At 36.8% G+C, this 26,043-nt stretch overlaps 1 long non-coding RNA gene and 1 pseudogene across 1 annotated transcript in view; one reads left to right on the forward strand and one right to left on the reverse strand.

Moving 5' to 3' along the window:
* The window catches only part of LOC127484880 (uncharacterized), a 54,072-nt gene extending 28,724 nt beyond the window's left edge, over window positions 1-25,348 (reverse strand). Inside the window, exons 1-2 of the long non-coding RNA XR_007912070.2 lie at window positions 25,265-25,348; window positions 4,433-4,566 (exon numbers count right to left, since the gene is read on the reverse strand). This is a non-coding gene — a long non-coding RNA (uncharacterized lncRNA). The remainder of the gene's footprint in view (window positions 1-4,432; window positions 4,567-25,264) is intronic.
* Window positions 13,981-14,790, forward strand: LOC100345198 (non-selective voltage-gated ion channel VDAC1 pseudogene; annotated as a pseudogene).
* Window positions 25,349-26,043: the final 695 nt, after the last annotated feature.

Below are 26,043 nucleotides of genomic sequence, written 5' to 3' on the forward strand. Positions count from 1 at the left end.
TTCTCCCTCCCACCCCCACACCATCCTACCTCCTACTCCCTCTCCCATCCCATTCTTCATTAAGTTTCATTTTTAATTCTTTATATATAGAAAACCAACACTATACTAAGTAAAAATTTCAACAAACTGCACCCACACACATTCATTAAGTATAAAGAACTGTTTGAGAACAAGTTTTAAAGTTAATTCTCATAGTGTAACTCATTAAGCACAGAGGTCTTACATGGGGATTAAGTACACAATGACTCCTGTTGATTAAAATTCTTTAGTGGTCCCTCTGGGATATACTTTTCTCTGAAGGGAGGAGAGAACTGCACTTTGCTTATGGCCCTGACTAAATACTGAAAGAGTTTGTGTATTCAAAAGGCTTCTGTAGCCTTGGCAGCTCATGACAAGAGCCTTGGGTGATCACTGACATCTTAAATAAGAGTGTCAATTGTTATATCAACAACAGGAGTCACTATGCACTTGCTCCCCATGTAGGACCTCTGTCTTTAATGAGTTGTACCATGAGAATTAACGATAAAACTTGTCTTCAAACAGTACTTTATACTTTGTGTGTCTGTGTGGGTACAAACTGTTGAAATCTTTACTTATATAGAGTTGATCTTATGTATATAAAGATAATTAAAAATGAATCTTAATGAATAATGTGATGGGAGAGGGAGTAGGTCGTGGGATGGGAGTGGGGGTGGAAGGGCAGGGATCAGAGGAAGAACCACTTTATTCCTAAAGCTGTACCTATGAAATTTGCATTCATTAAAAGCTTTCTAATAAATAAATAAATATTCAAAACATAAACAAGAGGAATCTAACCCCCCAAAAAGAAGTTTGTTACCAACTTAATATCTTCGCTAGATATTTATTTGAAGGTAACCTTCAATTATTTTATTTTAATAGATTTATAGTTTAGTTTTACACACTTTATTTTTTTAAACTTAATTATTTATTTGAGAGACATAGAAAGAGCTCCTATCCACTACTTAACTCCCAAAATCTGCATACCAATTAGATTAGCCTAGATCAGAACCAGCAGCTAGCATTTCAATCTTGATTTCCCAGTTGAGTAGCAGGGACCAAACTTCTAGATTCATCACCTTATATCTCCCAGGTTGCACATTAGTAGGAAATTAGAATCAGGAATGGAGCTGAGATTTGAACCTAGGTACCTTGATATGGAGTATGGGTGTCTTGAGCAGCAGCTTCACTGCTAAACCAAATGGCTGTCAATAATGATAAGCTTAATGGAAATGGGATACAGTTAGAGTGGTAAAATTGTCAAGTCTAGGAGTAAGCACTGAGGAAGCACATTGCTTTTGCTGAAGTTAAAAACAATAAGGAATTTCCCAAAAGTTATCTTTAAAAAAGACCATCCAGTGGCAATCTTAAGCAATGTCAGTGATAAAATATTCTCCCTCACCAGGACAGACTACTTCTTCGCCAATACCTTCTTCCTTGGAATGTCACTTCTTTAAGAGTACATGCTAGCTATATGTGCAAGGATGCAAATGGTGTTATTGTACAGGTTGTCATTCTTTCATTCTGTGGCCTGATAACAGTTTCCAGAGCATTTCACATTTCCCTCAAATATCAGTATTAAAAATAGGAACTTGTGTTCTTTCCATTATTTGGAGATTGCTTGATGTGATGGGTCTCATTGCTGGGGTGTCTATCCCATCTAAACCTGTAATGTGGCTTTTATCTGTATTAGCTCTGACTGATCAAACATAGGTTATGGTCGCTTGAAACTATTAAAACAGCTGTTTCAGGTTGGAGAAAATCCAGATAAACAAACTTTTCTACAAGTGTGCTTCCTTTCTCTTCCTGTAATTCAGTTCAGTGTAAATACAAATTCCCAAAGTGTTCCATTGAACTATTGAAAGCCACCTTTTCTCTCATGTGCTCTATGCAATTGGCTGTATATAAATGGTTTGATGATCAAACACATTGTGGAGAACCATGGTTTAATATATTCGCCTCTGGATAACAATGTGTACTTGCATATAAAAGGCATTGAGAAGTCCTGTAATGAAACATTTTGTAGGCATTCAATCTAGGATTTTTAAATTTATTATGGAATTGTTTTATTTTTCATAATAACTTTAAATACCCTATGAAACTTGCGTTCCATAGTAGAAACTATGTGAAATGCTAGTCTAATTATTTAATTGAAAAGCTATCTATATATTCAATAGCCAACTTTGGAAGTCTAATTAACCACAGCACTTTGGTATTTTAAGCAAATTTATGCCATTTTTGTTATTTTAGAGGATGATAGTCATTCACAGGAAGCTCAATTATAACTAAGTGAAATAAGAGTGAAAGCGATGTGTGTATGTCTTTATATAGAGCATTAAATAATATTGTGGATATTTTCTCAAGAAAAGTACCACCATTAGTATTTTCATAAACTGCTTTTTATAACATCCTCAGATAAAATTTTAGAGGATAATACTAAAATCCAATTCAGATATGATAATCTATCAAATGGAAGTCATTGATTTACACATATACTTAAGAGAATACACTTATTTCATATTATGAGAGAATAAAGTACATATAAATTTGTTTTCTTGATAAGTGCAACTTATAAAATTCAAGCTTCAAAAGCATTTTACTTCTTTATTGAGTCATCTCTGAAATGAATCTGAGAATTTGACTTATTTAACAATTTAAGCATTTTTCCTAATGACTTAGGTTACAAAACTGGTGGCATACCACTATTATTTTCTTTTTTGGGTCAGCTGTTCCTTTAAAGAACTTAAGGTCCAATGCTTTAATATAAATAATATTAATTTATACAGAATCCTAAATTGATGGGCTTCAGTTTCTCTGCAAAGTCTTTTATTCCCCTTAATTTGGATTTTTACTTCCCCTAGTTGCAAGACTGGGAGGGGAATGGGAAATGCTGTGGAAGAAGTAGCAGGGTAGAATAATTCTAACAAGTCTCTGTGGAGATAAAACTATGCATTTGGTATCCATGAGTTCCAGTACTAGCTTCATTACCAACTAGTTGTTACCTAGAACAACTTACAGAACTTAGGAGTCCTTGCTTTCCCATTTACTATAAAGTAATTGTATTTACCTCTTATAAGTATTAAGACAGATTTTAAATGTCAGAGAAAGTTGAAGGTCAATAGCAGATTTAGAGCTATAATGAAGGCACACATAGACATTAAGCATCTAGAAAGGCAGCAAATCCAAAGTCAGACTTCATGAGATTGCAGTCAGAGCTATGCAGGAGTTCTAAACTTACAGGCAAATGATCACTTCTTTCCAGTACTGGATATAAAGTAGTACAGAGAGTGTTTTGAAGGCTACTAGAATTGGGTTCAGTTCTAGGCTCTGCAACTTACTAGTTCTTTTTTTTTTATTTTATTTTCTTACCAAGGTTTTTTTTTTTTTTTTCTATAAACCTCTTTTCACTCATCTCCAAATGGGATACTAAGACTTCATAGGGTTGTTATCAAGAGTATACACACAGAATCACATACACTTTCTTATAATGCTGAGATGATAATACGAAGGCCAAGAACAATGACATAACACAGTCACCTCAATTCCTGGTACAATATAAACAGGTAGATATTCAATGTTGTCTTTCAAACCTGATTCTATGCATTGTACTATTGTAATACTAGAAAAGAAAAAAATAATAAAATAATGGGCTAATTTTTCTCTGATTTCACTTGTCAAAGGCTCTATCAAGTATTTAGGAAAGAAAAACAAAAATAAAAATACTCAAAATATGGGGCTACTTCAAAAAGTTCAAGGGAAATGGAGTTAACAAATAAGTTTCTTTTGGTACAGAAAATTTTGAAATCCATGAATGAATTTTTTCATAATATTCAATTTCCATGAACTTTTTAAAGACCACTTGTACAGATGGATTTCAAAGTTATTTTCGAGCTAAAATGACTTTGTATTTTAATTTTTAAAATCTAATTTAATTTTAATTTTAATTTAATTTGTGAAACTGCCTCATACATTTAACATATCTTTAAAATATTTAACAATTTTTAACATTTTGCCATATTATATACACACACATATATACTTTTTTCCTGAAAACATGGTTATCAGAAAATGTGAGATTCATGACAATGATCAAAGTGAGGAAAGAAGGCTATATTTTTTGCCCATGGTATAACTCAGAAAATCAAAGTAATTGCCATGTTTTAGTTAGAGAAGAATGAAAAAAGAGATGTAACTTCTCTCACCCAAATTCACATACTGGTTGAATTTAATTAACAAAAATCCAGGATTTTTAGATTCCAAAATTAGTCCTCTTGGTGCTAAAAGAATTCATCACAGGTACCAAATAAGTGATTGCTACTTCATATTTTTATGAATTTATGTAGGGAAAGTCAAATTAGAAGATGTACTTTACTCTGTATTATCTTGCAGATATATTTTGGTTATATTCACTTACCAGTGAGCATTTAGGTAGAAAATTACGGAACTCCATTGGATGAGTAAGTTTGTGAAGGCATTCCGAGATATTCCAGAGAGAAGTGGTTCATATCTTGAATAATTTTTCCAAAAATTTCTTCAATGCCTAGAAACCTTCATATGAAAAACAAAGAAAAAATTAGAATTGTAACCAGTACTTGCCAACTTCTATTTTTATACATAGTATCAATTTAAAAGTTTAGTGTTCTATAATGTACATTCATTCAACTTTCCCACCAAGTGCAAGTTCAGGCCACAAAAAACATTAAGATTTTTCTTAATATAATGAGGGACCAACATATAAACAGTCAAAACCTTAACTGTATCAGTAGGACCTTAAGTCAGATGTCAATTAAATTGGTATCTATCTTGTTAATTAACACCAACATAATTTTGTACATTATAAATTGCCTGCAGAAATAGATTTATTATGCTTTGGATACAGTGATTCTTGCATGAAATATCCATGCTAACACTATGATTTTCAGCTACATTTAATGAGTGTATTTTTGCTTTTATGTGGCAGTTACATTATCAGCAGTTAGTGGCATAGATTTAGCTAAGTATTGCAGGTGTGTACATAGCTCTCCTATATTAGGAGATAAACGCTAATTTCTTTAGGGATCAACATAAAACAAGATTCTTCTGAGTATATTCTTTAAACATACACATATTCTATTAGTCTCTACTAAAGTTGTATTAGTTTACAGACTTAGTTTGTCTTTAGCTTTTTTGTTTGCCAGACAGCAGCTCTCTCCCACCTTCTTTTCACAGAGTAGGTTTTCCCTTTCATGTTTCCTCCTCCCATTTGGCATTTTAAAAGGGCAACATAGGAAGCTTAACAGCAAATCAGTCCAGACCTTTCATTTCAAACAACTCTACTAAATTGAAATACAATACAAATTTGAAAACTGCAAGGACATAAACAGGTACAATAAGTTACTACCTTAGGAGCAATTCATAGCAACTTCTTTCTATGAACTATGTTGCTGATCCCATGGGCTTGCCAATATGGTTGTTTCCTCACAATTAAACATGAAACATAAAATAGGCCCTTATTCAGGTTATTTTCCTGTGGGAGGCTACTATTCTTTAGGAATTTTGGACAGAGCAGGTGACATGATGTCATTGGAAGCGTGATTTGAATGAGAGATGGGCAAAGGAAGAGGAAATTATTAATACCAGGAGAGCATCCTGTCTTCACAATTTTGCCTTGTTGAGCAAGTTACTAAGCAATATTCTATAGAATTCTTTCTTGCTTGCTGCAATCAAAGAACTTGTCTCATCTGAATACTTTGTTCTACCCACAGAGTGTAGACAATAAAGCCTTAACATATAGTCATGAGCATTTATTAGCAACAGTTTTATTTATATAAGGCATTCCAAACAGTCAAACTTCATGGGGGTCCATGCTACACATCTGTATTTTTTGGATTTACAATCTGTGCAGTATGTTCCAAATTGAAATTTTTGCTCTTTTCTTTTCAGAAACCAAATATTGGTATTCTCATCAAATTCTATGTTATGAAATAGCTTTGAATTTCCAGAAAATATTATGTTTTGAGCAGCCTGGGGAAAGAAACAGCATTCATATAATTCAAATCCTTCCAAAATCAGATTTTCAATTCTAATGTTATTTAGATTGAAAGCTGGCTTTAAAATTTTTCTTCATATAGCCTTCTATATAGAAATTATACAACTGACTAACATTATCAATTTTGTTCCAAATAAGTATTCAATAAATCATCATTAGATGAATTTTAAATTCTGCTGTGCTAATTAAAATCAGATTTATGATTACAAATATTTCAATGGATAAATTATTAATTAACCCAAAGCAAGACTGTATAACTTGAACATTCTTCTTTATTTCCCTATTCCATAAATAAAATAACTTAAATAAAAGCAGTAGAGCAAACTGATGATAATTTCAAATGTTCTAGGGTGAAAAATATAGTAATAAATTTATCTATACACAGGAAATGAGTTAATAAATATTTTGTAAAATTATAACATTTAATTTCCAGAAGATTAATAAAAAGCTATTCTAATATTTCTTAGTGATTTTTTGGTAAATATTAGTCAAAAACAATAGAATGGAAAAATAATAACTGTATTTTTTGGTAATCTATTCCATATATTCTGAGGTAAGCACCTACTAGAAGTAACTGGGTTTTGATAGATTATACTTCTCATGATAATCTCTGATTGTTACTATTGTTTTCTTTTTGATTCATATTATTAAATTTAAGTGTGAAATGTTCTATGCATACTACTCTATAGTGTCTTCTTTCTCCAATGCAACATGTGTTAGGATAGATCATAATTCCATACATCAGGAATGGCTAGACTTACTAAGTGGAACTTGTGAGTGGATTTTTATAATGCAGAAAACATCTCAAAATAGGAGAAATACAACCCAGCTGTAACTATCACGATGATATTCTGCCATTGATATTCAGTAAACTTCTATGTGTGGGATGCCCTGCACTTGACACTTCTCATATTGTTTTCTAATTTGATCCATGTAATAACATTATAAAATACATTTTGCTATATCCATATTTCTTCTAAGAAAGGGATTTTAAAATATGTTAAATAAAAATTTATTCAAGAAAAATAGGGAAACCTAAATTATAGCTCAGGTCTGAGTTCAAAGCTTGTACTCATAGCTACTAACTTGCTGTTTTTATCTTATCTTTATTTTTGGAAAATTCAATATTCTGCAGTGGGCATAAGACATAGAAGTGAAACTCGAAGAGAAGTTTATGTAGTTATCCAATCTCCAAATTTCCTTTATGAGCTATGTGAAATACTTTAGGAACTATGAACATATTTCATCAAAATCATGCTATGGCATTATTTCAAGACAGAATGTTAGAATTGTAAATTGAGTTTAAGGAAAAAGAGAGAAATCAACACAACTTAACACACAAGTCTCTAATACTTATATCCCCAAGCTCTGTCCTGCTACAGTTCTTTGTGATGAGTAGCCACAAATTGAGGAAAATTATGAGGAGTGCTGAGGCTAACAAAGGGACACTGAAAGGTACATTACAATGTATGCCTAAAAGATTAAACTAACCCAAAATCTAAATGTAGTAGGAAAGTGTCCAGGCAAATCAGAGTATGCACTACAGGTAAGGAATTTCAAAATAAGCTTGATTTAAAGGTCCAGAAAAAATCTTTGAGGTTATGTGAAATTTAAAGGGACAGTTCTACAATACTTTAGCTTCTAGAAGAAAACAAAATAAACAAAACAAAGTAGATAAAATAAAATACAACTACTAAATTGACAGTAAAGATCACCACTGAACTTGGAATGTTGTAAATCCTCCAGTGCCATGGAAATGAACATAAGGAAAGTAATGTCCATGGAGAAAGATTTACAAAATCAGGAAATTAAATTTCACACATTTTTTATTAATTTATTTATGTGAAAGGCAGAGCTACAGAAAGGTAGAGGTAGAGGCAGAGGCAGAGAGAGGTCTTTTATCTGCTGGTTTTCTACCCCCCAAATGGCTGCAATGGCTGGAGCTGGGCCGATCCAAAGCCAGGAGCCAGGAGGTTCTTCCAGGTCTCCCTTGTGAGTGCAGGAGCTTAAGGATTTAGGTAATCTTGTACTGCTTTCCCAGGCCATTGCAGAGAGCTGGATCAGAAGTGGAGCAGCTGGGACTCAAACCGGCACCCATATGGGATGCTGGCACTATAGGCAGCAGCTTTACCTGCTATGTCATAGCACCGGCCCATAATTTCACTCTTACAAACTGAAAATTAATTTTGAAAAGCAGACTCTAAGCAGAATAAAATTGTAAGCCTACACTCCAACAAGAATTTAATAAAACAACTATTTGAGGTTATAAAACAATTAAAAGCTGATTTAAAAACTCAGCAAATAAGCAAGAAAAAACACAAAGTCTCATATTTATGTGTTGGAAATGCAAACTGAAATCATTCAGCCCTATCAGAAGAGGATTTGACAGTTTCTTACAAAGCTAAATATAGTTTTATCATAAAATTCAGCAAGTCATGCTCTTCATACTCAACTGATTTGCGAACTTATATCCAAACAAAAACCTGCACACAGATATATAAAGAATCTTTACTAAAATCTCCAAAAATTGCAAAGGGGATCTGTCTCTGTTTCTCCATCTCTCTGCCTTTCAAATAAAGTAAATTAATTAATTATTTTAAATGCTGAAGAAGAGAAAACACAAAATCCACCAACAAATTAGAAATAACCAAAATGTCCTTCAGTAGACTATTGGCTAGACAAACTGTCATACATCTAGACAATCGAAAACTATCCAGTCATTAAAAAAAAAGAAATGAACCAGGGTCAGTCAGACACTGTGGCATAGTGTGTTAAGCTGCCAGCTGTGACACCAGCATCCCATATGGACACCAGTTTGAGTCCCAGCTTCTCAATTTCTGATCCAGCTCCCTCTAATGTGCCTGGGACAGAAGAAGATGACCCAAGTATCCGGGTCCCTGCCACCCACATGGGAGACCCAGATGAAACTCCTGGCTCCTGGCTTCGGTCTTGCCCAGCCTTGGCTGTTCTAACTATTTGGGGAGTGAACCAGTGGATAGAAGATCTATCTCTCTCGCTCTCTCTTGCTCTCTTTCTCACTCTCTCACCCCTTCAATCTCCATAACCGTGACTTTTAAATAAATAAATAAATCCTTAAAAAAAGAAGTGAACTAGGGTTCATGCTGTGGTGTAACAAGTTAAGCCACCACCTCTGACGCCAACATCCCATGTGGGCACCAGTTCAATTCCTGGCTGCTCAACTTCCAATCCAGCTCCCTGCTAATGCACCTGGGAAAGTATCAGAAAATGGCCTAAGTGTTTGGGCTCCTGCACCCATATGGGAGACCCAAATGTAGCTCTTGGCTCCTGGCTTCAGTCTTGCCCAGCCCTGGATCTTGCAGCCATTTAGTAAGTAAACCAGCAGATGGAAGATTTCTCTTTCTTTGCCACTGCCTGTCCTTTTCAGCAACTCCACCTTTCAAATAAATAAATAAATCTCTCTCTTTTTTTTAAAGAAATGAAAAGTCACGCTATACTTCCGGGAGCCAGGAGCTTCCTCCAAGTCTTCCATGTGGGTGTAGGGGCCCAGACTCTTGGGCCATCTTCCACTGCTTTCCCAGGCCATATCAGAGAGCTGGATAAGAAGAGGAGCAGAAGAGAGAACTTAGGATTGATCTTGGACTTTGAAAAAGAGAATCTGACTTTATTGAAAGCATGTGATGAAACTTGATCAAAGTTGTGTGTGGGGGAACTATTTATATAAGTTTTTAGATGAGCCAAATCAGTAAAATTGAAGAGAAACACTGCAAATAAACTGTACATTAACACTGTGATATAGTTAATAAACTTGTCTCATATGGGGGAATAGCTAAAAATTTTCAAAACTAATATCCACTTATCCTGGAATTGAGCAATTTTTTAAAAGATTTATTTACTTGAAAGTCAGAGTTACACAGAGAGAGAAAGAGAGGCAGAGAGAGAGAGAGAGAGAGAGAGGTCTTCCATCCACTGATTCACTCCCCAGCTGGCCGCAATGGGCGGAGCTGGGCTGATCCGAAGCCAAGAGCTTCTTCCAGCTTTCCCATGTGGGTGCAGGGGCCCAAGGAGTTGGGCCATTTTGTACTGCTTTCCCAGGCCACAGCAGAGAGCTGGATTGGAAGTGGACCAGCCAGGACTTAAACCAGCACCCGTATGGGATGTCAGCACTGCAGGTGGCAGCTTTACCTGCTACAGCCCCGGAATTGAGCAATTTAAGTAAATGAATGGCAGAAGGTGGGAACCAGATTTCTTTCTGTTGGTTACTGACTAGCAAGAGAAGGATGCAAGAATTGCAAATGTGGCAAAGGATTGGAGTTGGAGAAATCATTATGAAGCCATGGTTAGCTTAATATAGATCCAGACAATTGTATATAGAAATATCTATAGGTATGTGCATATATGATGCTTAATTTTATAGTATTGCCTTGATTGGATTAAGAAATACCTAGAAACCGGGAAAGGTGTTATGTTGGATGTGTCTCTGAGGGTGTTTCCAAGTGACATTCGCATGTGAATCTGGGAAGATCTGGCCTCATGTGTGTGGGCATCATGAATGGACTGGACATCTGGACAGACAAAATGAAAAGGTGATTTTTGGCTGTCACTGAGAGAGCTGGGACAGGTTTAACTCCTATCTTGGATGTCAGTTGCTTACCTTTGGAATCCAGGACTTACACCTGTATCCCCCTAGCTGACACAATGGCCAGAGCCATGAGCCTCTTCTGGGTCACTCACACGGGTGCAGGGACCCAAGCACTTTAGCCATCTTTCACTGCTTTTCCAGTCCATCAGCAGAGAGTTGGATTGGGAGAGGAGTAGCAGAGACAAGAACTGGTGCCCATAGGGGATGCCGGTGCCACAGGCAGAAGTTTAGCTATTATGCCACAGTGCTGCCTCTGATACTCAGACTTTTGTCCTTGAACTGAAACTGACATCCTTGGCTTCGCTGATATTGAGGCCGTTGGACTTGGACTAAGGCACACTACCACCATCACAGAGTCTCTAAATAGCAGAAGACCTGTCATGGGACTTCTCAACTGCCACAAATGTATGAACCAACCCCCCCCCCAACTAAATTCCCCTTCATATAGTTATTTACATATCTTATCGATTCTGTATGTCTAAAAACTCTAATACGACATATTCATGAGTTAGTTTCAAAACGTATCTTCTTTTTTACTTTTTTTTTAAAAAAGATTTATTTATTTATTTGAAAGGCAGAGTTACAGAGAGGCAGAGAGAGAGAGAGAGAGATGTCTTCCATCCTTTGGTTCACTTGCCAAATGGCCGCAATGGCCAGAGGCTGGACTGATCCAAAGCCAGGAGCCAGGAGCTTCTTCAGGGTCTCCCATGCGGTTGCAGGGGCTGAAGGACTTGGGCCATCTTCTACTGCTTTCCCAGGCCATAGCAGATGGATGGATTGGAAGTGGAGCATCCAGGACTCAAACTGGTGCCCATTTGGGATGCTGGCACTGCAGGTGGCGGCTTTACCCGCTGCAACACATCACTGGCCTCCTTTTTTATTTTTTAAATTTAACTTTTTAATTAGTTTTTAACAGATTCAATAGAGATTGTAGATTACAATTCTAAGAATATAATGATATTCCCTTCCTCTCTCCCTCCTGCCCCCTCTTTCCCTTTTCCTTTCTTTCTGTATTTTTATGATTTTGAGATAACATTTTAAAATACATTAAAATAAATAGGCTTAATACTTCACCAGATAAGTGTAACAAGTAAAAAGCAAAAAGACCATAGTTTTGTGGGAATATAGACAATGGCTATAAACAATAATTGACCATATATTGTAAATTATAAAGTAATCACAGATCACTAAAACTATAGTAGTATGACATTTTGATTTCACCAAGGTCTAAAACAGTTTCATGAAACTATATTCGCAGCAATACTGTTACACACAGGAATTTCGTTTTTTGTTGTTCCTGTTTTTTTTTTTTTTTAAATTTTAGCTCCCACATATAAGGGAGAACATGTAGTATTTATCTTTCTGTGTCCCCTTTATTTCACTCAACATAATGTCCTCCAGTTCCCTCCAATGTGCTGCATATGGTAGAATTTTATTTTTAATAGCTGATTAATATTCCATTGTGTATATATACCACATTTTCATTATCCATTCATATGATAACAGACACCTTAATTTATCCCAAATTTTGGCTGTTGTCAACAGTGCTGTTATAAATATGGTGGTGCAGGTATCTCTCTGATACAATGTATTCATGTCTTTTGGCTATATACCAGCAGTGAGATTGCTGGATCATATGGCAAGTCTATTTCTAGCTTTTTTTTTTAAGAAATCTCTACACTGTTTTTCACACATTGGCTGAACTAATTTACATACCCACTAACTGGGTATAAATATTCCTCTTTCTCCACATCCTCACCAGCATTTTTTTTTATCATGAAAAATTCTTCATAGCTTTTTTTTTAGATTTTTGGTATTTAATAAATGTGAATTTACAAAGTGCAACTTTTGTATTGTTGTGGCTTTCCCCCCCCCAACCTCCCTCCCTCCCGCGGCCCTCCCCTCTCCCACTCCCTCTCCCATCCTGCCCTTCATCGAGTTTCATTTTCTATTACCTTCATATACAGATCAAATTAGTATATACTAAGCAATCATGTACCACCCATAAATTTATGCAAATAAAATACAAGAAGGAATGGAAAAGAACTAAAAATTTGTTATTTTGTGGAGTTGAGTGCAAAAGAAATAAAGGGAGAAAGAGAAGAGGACATAAAGGATAAGAATGAGTTGACACTTCTCTGAGGGGAACTGTTTTATATCTCTCACTATTAGAATTCTATTAATGCCTCAAACATCCTTACTAATACAATAAATACATAGGTAAAAACAAACATGTTAATGATTCTGTTAAATGAAATAAACAGTGAATATTAATGGTGGAAAAAAAATCTCAAAAATAAAAAAAAAGCGGAAAATTGTCAAAAGAACACAAGGCTAATTTCAAGGGTATTTTGGAATGCCAAAGCTAAAACAAATTGAGCAAGTGAATAAATAACAGTAGTATTGAAATTTAACCCATAGAATAAAATAAATACTCAGTTTATACTAATACATATCATGCTGAATAAATGGATAAATGAAGGACAATTCTTTATTAAATAATTACAGTTAACAAACACAGATGAAATAGGGGAAATAAAAATCATTATTCAGCTAACACAACAATAGTAATTTTTATAGACTTGCTCTATAAGTGAATGTGGAAATAAGTGAGATGAAGTTAGAAAGGAAAGAGAATATTTGCATAGTGTCACTGTATCTTCTCTGGGGTTTTTATTAATTGCTAAGCAATTTTACAATGGACAAATCTAGAAAAATCTAACCAAGGGATGAAATTCAACATCAGTAAGAGTTAAAATTATTGACATCAATATCTACTTCATGTAATATGCTGAGAAGGTCACATCATTTATGTTATAGTATTGAAAAAAAATCATAATCTTTTCATGAAGAAATGTCAGAAAAAGCTGTCATACAAAATAACTGACCAATGCTTCCCAAAAATGTCAAAGTCATTTAAAAAAAAGAAATAGTGATAAACTGTCACAAATTGGAAGAGCGAAAGCAGAAATAACAAATAAATGCAATGAGGAATCTCCAATATGATCATGGAACAGAAATAGTAGTTAAAAATATTGTGAAAATTTAAGTAAAGTCTCTAGTAAGTTATCTTGTACCAATGTTAATTTCCTGATTTTGAGAATTATGATAGGATTATATAAAACATTAATATTAGGGGAAGTTGTGTGAAGTGCCATATGGGAACTCTCTGCTGTTTTTGCAGCTTTTCAGTAAGTTTACAGGTTCAGGATAAAAAGTTAAGAGATACTGTCAGAAGAACTTAAGATTGGCAGCCCCCACTGCTCCTGCCACTGCCACAGTTACCACTGCCACTGCCGCTGAGCAGGAGATCATGTGCGGATCTTGGCAAATCTGCCAGGGATTTGTCTTAATAAAACATTACTTGATAACAAAGTCCAAGAATGGATTGGAATTTAAAAGCTCAGGCTTAGCCAACACTGAGACCACCAAAGTGATGGGCAGTCTGGAAATCAAGTACAGATGAATCGAGTATGGGCTGATATTTAAGGAGAAATGGAACACTGGCAACACACTGGGCACTGAGATCAGTGTGGAAGACCACCTTGCACATGGACTGAAGCTGACCTTTGATTCCTTCTTCTCACTTAACACTGGGGGGGGGGGGAGAAATGCTAAAATCAAGACAGGGTACAAGCAGGAACAAATCAACCTGGGCTGTGACTTGGATTTTGACTTCACTGGACCCTCCATTCTGTGTTGCTGGGTTATGAGAGCTGGCTGGCTGGCTACTAGATGAACTTTGAGACTTCGAAGTCCTGAGTTACCCAGAGCAACTTTGCCATGGACTACAAGACAAAAATCCCAGCCTCACACTAATATGAATGATGGAACAGAGTTTAGTGGCTCCACTTAGCAGAAGGTGAACAAGAAGCTGGAGACTGCCATCAACCTTGCCTGGACAGCAGGAAACAGTAACACTCACTTCAGAATAGCAACCAAGTATCAGATTGACCCTGATGCCTACTTCTTCGGGAAGCGAACAACTCCAGCCTGATAGGATTAAGGATACACTCGGACCCTAAAGCCAAGTATCAAACTAACACTCTCAGCCCTGCTGGATGGCAAGAACTTCAATGCTGGTGGCCACAAGCTTGGTCTATGACTGGAGTTTCAAGCATAAATTAATACTGCATAAACATTTAATTTTAAACTATTTTGCAGCATAGCTACCTTCAGAATTCAGTGTACCTTTTGATGTTGTCTCTCTGGGATGCAAGTTTTGCTTAGTATCATGTTAGAGTTTCAGGTTACAGATGATTCAACTTACAGGTGTTACCTGCAGAGGTACATAAGAAACCCCTGTCCAAGCAGAGGCCATTGCAGCTGCAGACTTTGGGGACAGTGACTCCTAGAGATGCCAGGTTTCTTTTTTATCTAGAAATGGATGCATGTGGAAGCTGATACTGTGTAGGCACTTTGTAAATCCACATTGAATAAACAGAACCTTGGTCTCCTAACCCTGTGGATGAGAGGCTTGTTGCTTGATGGTGTGTACAGACTCATTGGAAGGGACTTTTTAGACAGATCTTCATGACCTTACCCTACCGTATTCCATCATCACCTCTTTTACACCAAAAGTGGTTTGCTAGGTGTGGTAGCTGTGTCTTTCATGCCATTCTGGAGTGCAGAGGGTGGATATGATGAAACCAATAATTCAAGACTCAGTTCCTTTCCATGTTGCTCAGAGCATGAAATCAATTCCAGTAGCTCCAGCTACATGGGGGGCAGAGTTGGTGTGACTGTAATCCTATGGTGACAACACCTGGAATCCAAATTGGACTTCTGTTGTATTCTCACTATTCAATTTGTTTTTAGCAATTTAATGGGTACCTTGTAGAGTCTTCCATTTTGTGTGGAATTAGATCTTCTTCTTCAAATGCTGTAATTAACATCACTTAAAATAAAACTTGAATAAAATATTGAAACCACAAAAAAAAAAAAGAAAAACTTAGCATCAAACTGCCTTGTTCATTGGTTGGTAAGTTAGTGGACTGTGAAACAACAGTACCAAGAAACAGCCATAGCAACAATTGTAGTTGGAGATTGTGATGTACCCTTCTCAGAAAATGATATAACATATAAATTATATTTATATTAAGCACACAGATAAAACACATGGGTTGTTAGTAATTCCAGCTATTAAAATATACATAATTAGATCTTTAACCAAAGACATAGAATGGTAATTTCCTAGTACACGTGAAGCATTTCCAATTAGGCCATCAATCAGGTCACAAGGTAGGCTTTATAAATTCCAAAAGATTGATATGGCCTTTATACTGTATCACAATTAACATAAATATAAAAAGCATATCATCTCAAATTAGGCTAAAATTAAAATTAGCATATAAATTACATATATTTAGAACTGATTGATAATGAAAATATTTGAGGAATATGGCTAAATTATTACAAACAGCAAAACCTATAACTTTACCTATATTTATTAGACAACACAAGCTTAAAAATAAAAGTTAAATATTCATATGTAAAAGCCACAGGAAAAAAATGAAATATGAAATAAAAAACTAGTAAACATCAACAAAGAAATCAACAGAAATAGAGTTCATTCTTTGAAAACAATAATAGGTGAAAATACAGTCAAGAGTGATTAAGAACAACGGGGAGAAAATCCACAGAAACAACATACCAAACCAAAAAATAGATTTTTTTAATATGGGCACTTCAGCAAAAACAACAAAAAGCCAAATCCAGGTAATAAGTAAAAATAGGACCTGAATGGACAGTTCCCAAAAGAAGAAATACAAATAGCCAACAAATACATGAAAAAATGCTCAACATTACTAGTTATCAGAGAAATGTAGAGCAAAACCAAAATGAGGGGCTGGCACTGTGACACAGCAGGTTAAACCTCTGCCTGCAGTGTTGGCATTCCATATGGGCACTGGTTCAAGCCCTAACTGTGCCACTTCCAATCCAGCTCCCTGCTAATATGCCTGGGAAGGCATTGTGAGATGGCCCAAATTCTTGGGTCTCTGTACCCACATAGGAGGCTTGGAAGAAGTCCCTAGATCCTGGCTTAGGCCTGGCCCAGCCCCAGCTGATGCAACCATTTAGGGAGTGAACCATCAGATGAAAGTTCTCTCTCTCTCTCTCTCAACTCTGCCTTTCAAATAAATAAACACAATATTTAAAAAAAATTTAAAAAAACACAATTAGATATCACCTCACCTTGTTACAAGACTATTATTTTAAAAAAAGCAGAAAGTATCAAATGTTGGAGAAGATGTGGAGAAAGGGGAACACTTATACTCTGTTGGTGGGAATATAAATTAGTATGGCTACTGTGGAAAATGGAGTAGGATAATTCTTTAGCAACTATAAATTGAATTGCTATATAATCCAGCATTCCCACTACTGGGGTATATATCCAAAAGATATGAACTCATTGTTTGGATACCTGCTCCACCATTATTGCAGCAGTGCTTACCTGTTCTACCTTATATAAGAAAGTTAGGAAAAAAAAAAAAAAACACCTCAATCTGAATACAGAATGCTGATTAGTAGAAGCTATGACAGTTGGGAGAAATAGAGGGAGTTTGCATTAAAAATAGGTGAAACTAGATGTGGTTCAATAATTGTGACAAATATATCATATTAATATGAGATGTTAATAGGGGAAGCTGAATGTGGAGTATATGGGGACTCTATACTACATCACAATTGTTTTGCAAATTTAATATTCTGAAATAAAAAGTTTATATGTTTATATATACATATATATGTGTATATATATATATAAGCATGAGGAAAGTAAAATAACATGAATATGTAAAACTAAACAGATTAATTTGAAAGTTTGCATGATACTTAACGATAAATGCTAGAGTTGGGCAAGAATACTTAGAAGACTTGGAAAATAAAACACTTCAAATTTGAACTGCTAATCAAAGATCTCTCTTTCCTTCCAAAAAGCAATATTCCTAGATGGTCATATGGATGAATTCTACCAAAAAGTCAAGAATCCATTAAACTATATCTTGTATAAGTTAATCTACATACACAGCAAACATCCAAGTAATTTTATGCCACTGTATTCTTGATTTTTAAAATAATAAAAAAGTAATATAAGAAAAATATATATCTATTTCACTTGTGAATATAGATACAAAATACTAATTAAAAATTAGGCAATTAGGGGCCAGTGCTGTGGTGCTGTAAAGTTTTTGTCTGCAACTCAGGCATCCCATATGGGGGTGAGTTCGTCTCCCAGCTGCTTCACTTCTGATCCAGCTCCCTCCTAATGTGCTTCAGAAAGCAGTGGAAGATGACCCAAGTGCTTGAGACCCTGTTACCCACATGGGAGAGCCAGAGGAAGCTCCTGGCTTCTGCCTTTGACCTGGCCTAGTGCTGGCTGTTGCTGTCATCTGTGGAGTGAACCAGCAGATAGAAGATCATTCTCTGCGTCTCTCCCTCTCTCTGTAACTCTTTCAAAATAAATAAAAAAATCTTAAAAAATAGAAAAGGATTTTTTTAAAAATTAGACAATTTAATCCAACTGTGATTAAGAATTACATCAGGAACCAACCTGGCTGGGAGAAAGAAGAGGTGGATGAATGTAGAAGGCAAAACATCGATGCAAACAAACTGCACGGGCTACTGGGCTGAGCCTCAGCACATGGAGAGCTGATAGAGAACTTTGTCCATGTACCCTAGTGGCTTGTACCAGGACTATGGGAACTCACTGGGGCTAACCATGGGTTTCAGGACACAAACAATCTGACTGGAAACAAAACATGGATCCCTCCATTTTCCTAGCCAGGATAGGGCTGCTGGAGCCCGTGAATGCTTCTGACTACTGCATACACCCTTACAAGCAGGCACAGTTTAAAGCCATCCTTTCTGATAAATCCTAGCCTGAGCCTGCAGCTGTGCAAGGATAGCACCACGGAGGTGGACATGCAGGTGAGTCAGTGGGTGAATAAGTTCATGAAATGCTTGCTTGGGTGTGCAGGCCAGCTGCACTAGTCGAACGGAACCTAAGGGATGGAAAGGGACTGAAAAGAGGGACAAGAGATCTCAGAGAATGGAGCCAAGACAACAAGGCTGATCAAGGTTCGTTTATTCCAATGTCTCGGTGGTATTTATACATAACCGGCACAAAGAAGCACAAAAGATAACAACATACGTAAGCAACTTATCAGGGCTCTGGTAACACAGATAACTTTAACAAAGTGCTTTTGATTAACATCCTCCTTCAGGATGGGAATATGTGACTTTCTTATCCCAAGAACTCCGCAAGCCAAGACTGGCCTTGATTTGTCCAAAGGCTGCCTACATCTCTCCCTTTTTTATTTTATTGAGAATGGCCTCTGTCTTAGGTTGCCCTCAGTCATCTCTGTCCTTACACGTCATTGGTAACTCTGGCAGCTTGGCCTAGAGCCCTGTCTTAGGTTGGTACAGGATGCCGAGTGTCTTACCCATCTCTGAGGACCATTCCAGTTTAACATTAGGTGAGAGATGAAATATGCAGCCAAATATCAATTATTTTTATTATAAAGGAGATTTGGTATGAAGCTTTAAATGATGAATCTCAGTTCATACAGACTGTAGCAAAGTCAGCATAAATTGCAGAACACACGGAAAACATCCCAAACAAAATAGGAAAAGCGGTTGCAGTCCAGCCAACATTAATAACCAATGGATCCACTGAAACCCTCCAAATGTTAGGGGGTTAGTAATAAACATGTGTTGCATTTCACTTTTCAGTTTATCAATACCAGACTCTATATATGGCACATTGTTAGTAACGTTAAAACAACATCCTGGTACAGATTTAAGCTTATATGATCTTTTAATGGCAAGTAATCAGTAGCTGCTCAGTTTAAGAGTACTCATGAGCAAACTTGATCCAATTCTTCAGCTATATTGGATAGCGCAGTAGCAGTAAGATTGATGGTTTTGGTCACCAAACATGCAAGCCTTCGTAGTCCACGATTATTTCCATAAGCCAATCCAGGAACTCCCACTAGCGATATAGCCATGGTAAAGGCAGGTCTCCAATTAAGATGACAGTATCATCACAGTTCTCAGGTAATGAGCGTCGCTATCATGTCTTTGGTAACACAGATGTTAACATTGGGCCACACGGTCCAATGAGCAGTTGCGAAAATCATCAGGGGCTAATGATGTAAAAGCAAATTGGTTGCATAAAAATACCCATCCCTTAGGAGCCTGCGTCCCATACCAGTACCGGATCAGGTCCATTCCATTGATTGGTGCTAGGATCCCTCCATTTTACCATTGCTCTTTTTGTAGCTGTTTGTGGATGCCAGTGTCGATCAGCTGCAGAACGACCATCTTTATCCAATGTGAAAAAATTTAAAATGAATAAAGCATGTGAGAGCATTTTGTTAGGAGAATGGGCAGAAACCCCAAACTCCCCCTTTTTATGTTATATAAACATTGTTTTAAAGTATTATGTACACGTTTAACACTGTCTTGATCCTGAGGATTATAGGGAATGCCAGTAGCATGAGATATAAAAAAAGTTACACAAAAAGTTTTAAAAGAGGCAGATCCATTATCCATTTTAATCTGCTTTGGAGTTCCTAGGGAAGCAAAAGCTTGTAAGCAATGGGCAATAACATGCTTTGTAGCTTCACCTGTATGTAACGAAGCAAAAATAAATCCAGAACAGGTATTAATAGACACATTTATATATTTTTGTTTACCGAATTCCATGAAGTGGTGATATTCATTTGCCATAGTTGATTGGGGAATATACCACAAGGATTAATTCCAAAATGAGGTACTGATAACTGGATGGAGCAAGCAGAACAAGATTTTACAATTTGTCGAGCTTGTTCTCGAGTAATTTTATGTTTTAAACATAGTGTATGAGTATTTAAATGATGTGAAGCGTGATCTTTTGTTGTTGTTTCAATAGAATATATGCGCAGAGCAGAATCTGCCAAACGATTGCCCTCTACCAAAGGTCCAGGAAGATTGGAATGTGCTCGAATATGACCTATAAAGGAAGGTCATGTACACTGCCGAATGACAGTGCAAATGAGAGAAAACAAAGGAGAAGCAGCAGAGGATTAAAGAAAGAATGAAGAAGTTTCTAATGAGGCACCAATAGGAACACATATTTACTATCAGTGTATATGTTAACCACTACATCCAAAGTAGACTGCAATGCAAGTGCAACAGCAGCTAATTCAACTAGCTGTGGAGATGAAAAAGGGGTGTTAATAACTGTACGGTGACCATCACAAATTACAGAAGCTTGACCAGTGTTGGAACCATCTATAAATATCAAGCCAGCATTCTCTAAGGGTTGAAAGCTTATATTTCATGGGAATACACAGGGATAATGTCGTTAAAATTGTATCACTTTATCTGCTGGATAGTTATTATGAACTTGTCCTGAAAAGAAAGCTAATGCAAGAGGCCAGTCTTCAGTAAAAGACAGGAGCCATATTAGCTGTTTGTTAGTATATGGTTGACATATACATGTCAGTTCTATTGCAAATATCTTTCTACATTCTAGTCTCCCTTTAGCTATAATCTCAGCTATTGCATTATAATATGGTACAACATTCTTTTTAAATATATCCAAAGTAAAGGGGCCTCTTGCCACAACAGAGTGGTGGGTAAATAATCTGTAAGCAAAATAATAAGAATTAAAGGTTGATTATAATCAATGTAAGAAACAAAGCTCTGAGATAAGGCTTGTTGTACCTTTTCCAAGGCCAGCCGTGCTGCAGGAGTAGGCACTCATTGGGGACTATCTCCCTTTAAGATATCGAATAAAGGTTTAGGGTCTCCTGTTGTGAGGTGGAGATGTGGACGAAGCCAATTAATATCCCCTAGAAGTTTCTGAAAGTCATTTAAAGTCCATAAAGAATTCAATTGTAAGGCGACTTTCTGTGGAAGTATTTTTCATGGGTACAATTGGAAGCCTAGATACTGATAAGGATATTGAAGTTGCATTTTCTCAGGGGCTATGATAAGACCAAAAGCAGATAACTGCTCTTTCATTACCATCGGATGTTGCATCACCAAAAATTCCTCGGGTCCAGCTATCAAAATATCATCCATATAGTGTGTAATATATAAATTACAATATATTTTGCAAATTTTTTGAAGAGCAGCATCAACGAATTGTCAGCACAAAGTAGGGCTATTGGCCATTCCTTGAGGTAAGACCCTCCATTGGTATCTTTGCATAGGTTCTTTAAAATTTATTGATGGAACACTGAAAGCAAATTGGGGGCAATCTTCTGGATGTAGAGGTATAGTATAAAAACAATCTTTTAAATCTATTATTGCAATATAAGAGTCCTTTGGAATTGCAGTAGGCAACAGTAAACCTGGTTGCAAAGCCCCCATAATTTCCATAGTAGCATTAACTGCATTAAGGTCCTGAAGAAACCACCATCTTTCAGAATTATTTTGATAATAAAAATAGGACTATTCCAAGGAGAATAAGAGGAAACTATATATCCTGCTATTAATTGTTCTTCCACTAATATCTGTGTAGTTTTTATCTTTTCCTGCGGTAAAGGCCACTGATCCATCCACGTGGGATCATCTGATTTCCATTTTATTTTTTCTGCATGGGGCACAGGTTGATCAGCGGCCATCAAGGGAAACCTAAGCCCTTCCGGTCATGATTAACAGTTAAAGTAATTGGGGATATAATGCCTTGTTGTTGTTTGCCCAAACCTTTTTCTGGCAAATGACCCTATTGAAGCATATTAGTGGTAACAACTTCATTTGGACTACACATTAAAGCCCCTGTTTGTGTTAAAACATCTTGCCCCCAAAGGTTAATGGGCAGTCCTCCTAGAATATATGATTGAAATGTGTTTGTATTGCCTGTTTTATCTTTCCATTGTAACAACTCTGAACTTAGTTCTAGTCCCTGACTCTGACCAATATCTCCTAATTGAGTCATGGTAATTTCTTTTTCCAATTTGTGGGCCACTTTGCTGCTGAAATAATGGAGACATCAGCTCCAGTATCTAAAAGACCCTTGAATAATTTTTTATTTAATTTTAAGGAAAATTTGGGTCAGTCCTTAGTTATGGGTTGTATCCAATAAGCATCAGAAGATCCAAAACCTTTATTTCCTCTTTTATTTAAAAAAGACTTACCAATTGAAGACAAGGGGAGCAGAATCAAATGACCAATGCATTGTCTTGGAGTTAAAGTTACAATTAGATTATTGGCTTTAGCCATAATTTTTATTTCACCAGTAAAGTCAGCATCTATAACTCCAGGAAAAACCTGTAACGCTTTCACAGTTGTACTACTTCTGCCCAGTAGGAGACCAAAAACCCAGTTGGCAAAGGACCAAAAATCCCAGTAGGGAGGGCTTGCAGGCCCATCTCAGGGGTCAATACTGTATAGGAGGTGGTGCTGAAGTCCCATCCTACACTACCCTCTGTGGCTCTGTGGAGGGAATTGATGGATTTAGGGTGTTCTGTTGAGGAAAAAATGTCATGGCCCCAAAAATGTGTTGGTTTTGCTGGGATGGGGCCTGGGGCTGGCCCTGCTTCTAGTTTTTGGAACTTTGTTCTTTTAATGAATTACCTTTTTTTTTTTATCAGTTTTGGAGCGACATTCATTGGCCCAATGCCTTCCCCTTTTGCACTGGGGGCAAATCCCAGGAGTCTTATTTTGATCTTTAACTTTTGGACAATTTTTTCACACATGTCCCTGCTGCCCACATTTATAGCACCCTCATTTATCAGGCATAACCCTCCTTGTTCATTTTTGTAATGACATACCATGCAGAGTGGTAGGTCCTGAATGTTCTGTTTTTAAATGAATCCATTTTGCTAATTCCTCATCAAAGGGACTGTCACAGAACACCTCAGCCACAGTAGCCAATTGATCCATATCCGTGTTGTACTTATGTTTTGTAGAATTTACAGTGCTGTGGGCATTACTAGGCAATCTTCACACAGCACCAGAAAAGGATCTATCCTGAGAATCAAACATCATCAGTAATCATCATGGGCACGTTTAACGTTCAGCTTGACTGTGTGTTCCCCTAGTATGAAACAGCAGCTGCATAGGCTTGTTACAGCTCCCTCTTAAAGCCCCCAAGGACAAGGGTGGCTCATTGCCAAGATTTTAGGCAAGCAGTGAGTCCTGTCCCGGATTTTGGCCAGAGAGCCGAGACATGAAGCATGCCCACCTGTTTATCAGAAACATTCCTTTATCCTCCTCCCTGGGAACTGGCCAGGCTCCCAAAAAGCAGGAGAAGGTTATCTGGCAGACAAGTTACTTGTTTATCAGAGCCAAACCTAGATACAAGCCTCTCCATTTCAAAAATCTGTCCTTACATTTGGTCCTAGGGTTGCATTGAGGTGTAGCCATAATTAACATGGGCTCGTTGCATAATAAGAATACAATTTTTTTATACAAGTATACATCCAGTAATCAAACATAATAATATTCAATGTGTTTTAAGGATAAATTGAAACATATCTCAGGGGGAATTAGCCTCTTGGGCACCCATGTCAGGGACATAAAAAACAGCACCATTCCAATACAACAACTCAAGCTGCTGCAGACAGCCTGAGAACTGGCTAGACGATCTCATGGCATGGAGATCTGAGGCATTGTTACTTGTTAAACAGACATGTTGAGGTGCACGCAGTCCAATTAACAAATGCGCTAACATTTTGCATTACTCTAAAATTAGTGATTTGGGTTTCATTAAATATTACATTAAATATTAAATAAATTTAATTTACATTAAATATTAAATATTTCATTAAATATTATTTGATAAGACAACAAATTTTTCGGTGGATGGAACACGGTGGGTAACCATTTAGCCATAATGATAGTAGCCTCTTATTATCTGTAATTGTTACATTCTTGTAGGTTCATAGAATCTTAGCCATTTGTGGCATATTTTGATTTACATTCTTTTTGTAAAGCAAACCAAGCATAATCTGCCCAAGCATTCTTATCCATAATAGGGCCAGAGCTAGTACATAATACAAAAACAGAATGGGTAATCCGGACACTTTGTCACAACAATTCCTCATTTCACATAATAATATTAACTTTACAAAGACAACATTTACTTCAACTGAAATATTTAAATGTAGAGTGGGGGGTGTCCAGTGTACACTGATTTATATTTTCCACTCCCAGAGTATGTAGTTACATTTTCATTCACAACACCCTCTTTAGCAAACCAAGGACTAATTTTTTCAACAGCACTGATAAATTGCTCTACGGTTTGTTTCTTTGACCTTATTCCCTGTGTCTACAATAAAGTTTTTACAGCCTTTATGGCTTGCTTACCTTGTTGTTACAGCCTTTATCAAGGCTTGCTTTGTTTCTTTAAATGCACATTTAAATCTTTTCCGAGCAAATCCCAATGTTGCTCATCCACAATTCCTTCTTCAGCGAACCAGGGACTGACTATTTCTATAGCATCAATGCTATAGAAATGCCCCCAGTCTGCTCTCATTTTAACCCTATTCTCTGTGTCTGTAATGGAGTCTTTATAGCATTTATCACCCTGTGCTTACCTTGTGCTTGTCCCATAATTGTCCCTTTCACACCTATCCTGGAGGCAAGCGGTATTGGGTACTTACCATCTTCCTTTCATTATTCTGTTATCGCTGCAGCCTTATCCCTTGTACTCAGGTCCCTGTTCATTATTCCAGTGTCTCGGTGGTATTTATACATAACCAGCACAAAGAAGTAGAAAAGATAACAACATACGTAAGCAACTTATCAGGGCTCTGGTAACACAGATAATTTTAACAAAGTGCTCTTGATTAACATCCTCCTTCAGGATGGGAATATGTGACTTTCTTATCCCAAGAACTCCGCAAGCCAAGACTGGCCTTGATTTGTCCAAAGGCTGCCTACACTTGGACCTCTTGCCTTGTGCAAGTGCTCTTCCTGGAACACCACAAGGCCACAGGGAACTCCTGCCAAGTTGAGGAGTTTATTCACTGGTAACTAACCCAAGGGGCTTCATTTGGCCATAGAAAGAGGGGGAAGAAGGGAAAAGCAAAGTGATTTGGGGCTCTGTGAAGGCCAGTCAGTAGCCACTGAGGCCAAGGTTAGAAGATGACAAGAGAAACTTGGACAGCCCACGGAATCAGGAAAGGAAGATGTCTCAGGTCCTTAGGAAGGGAAGAGCCAGCATGTACATGGAGACAGCAGCCCCCAGTCTGCTCTAGAAGCCTGACTTAAAGGTTTTGGAGCCAAAATATGCCTATTTTCACTGTAAACATTGTAGGATAAGATGGAAGAGGGCTTAAGATATGGTGCATTTCTGGAATTAATAGGTTTATTTCAAACTACTGTTGCAAATGCCAAAAGAGTTTTAACCAAGTAGGAGCAATACAAGATTAGCCTCATT

The sequence above is a fragment of the Oryctolagus cuniculus genome, chromosome X (assembly GCF_964237555.1).
Source record: "Oryctolagus cuniculus chromosome X, mOryCun1.1, whole genome shotgun sequence".
In the NCBI taxonomy this organism is placed as follows: domain Eukaryota; kingdom Metazoa; phylum Chordata; class Mammalia; order Lagomorpha; family Leporidae; genus Oryctolagus; species Oryctolagus cuniculus.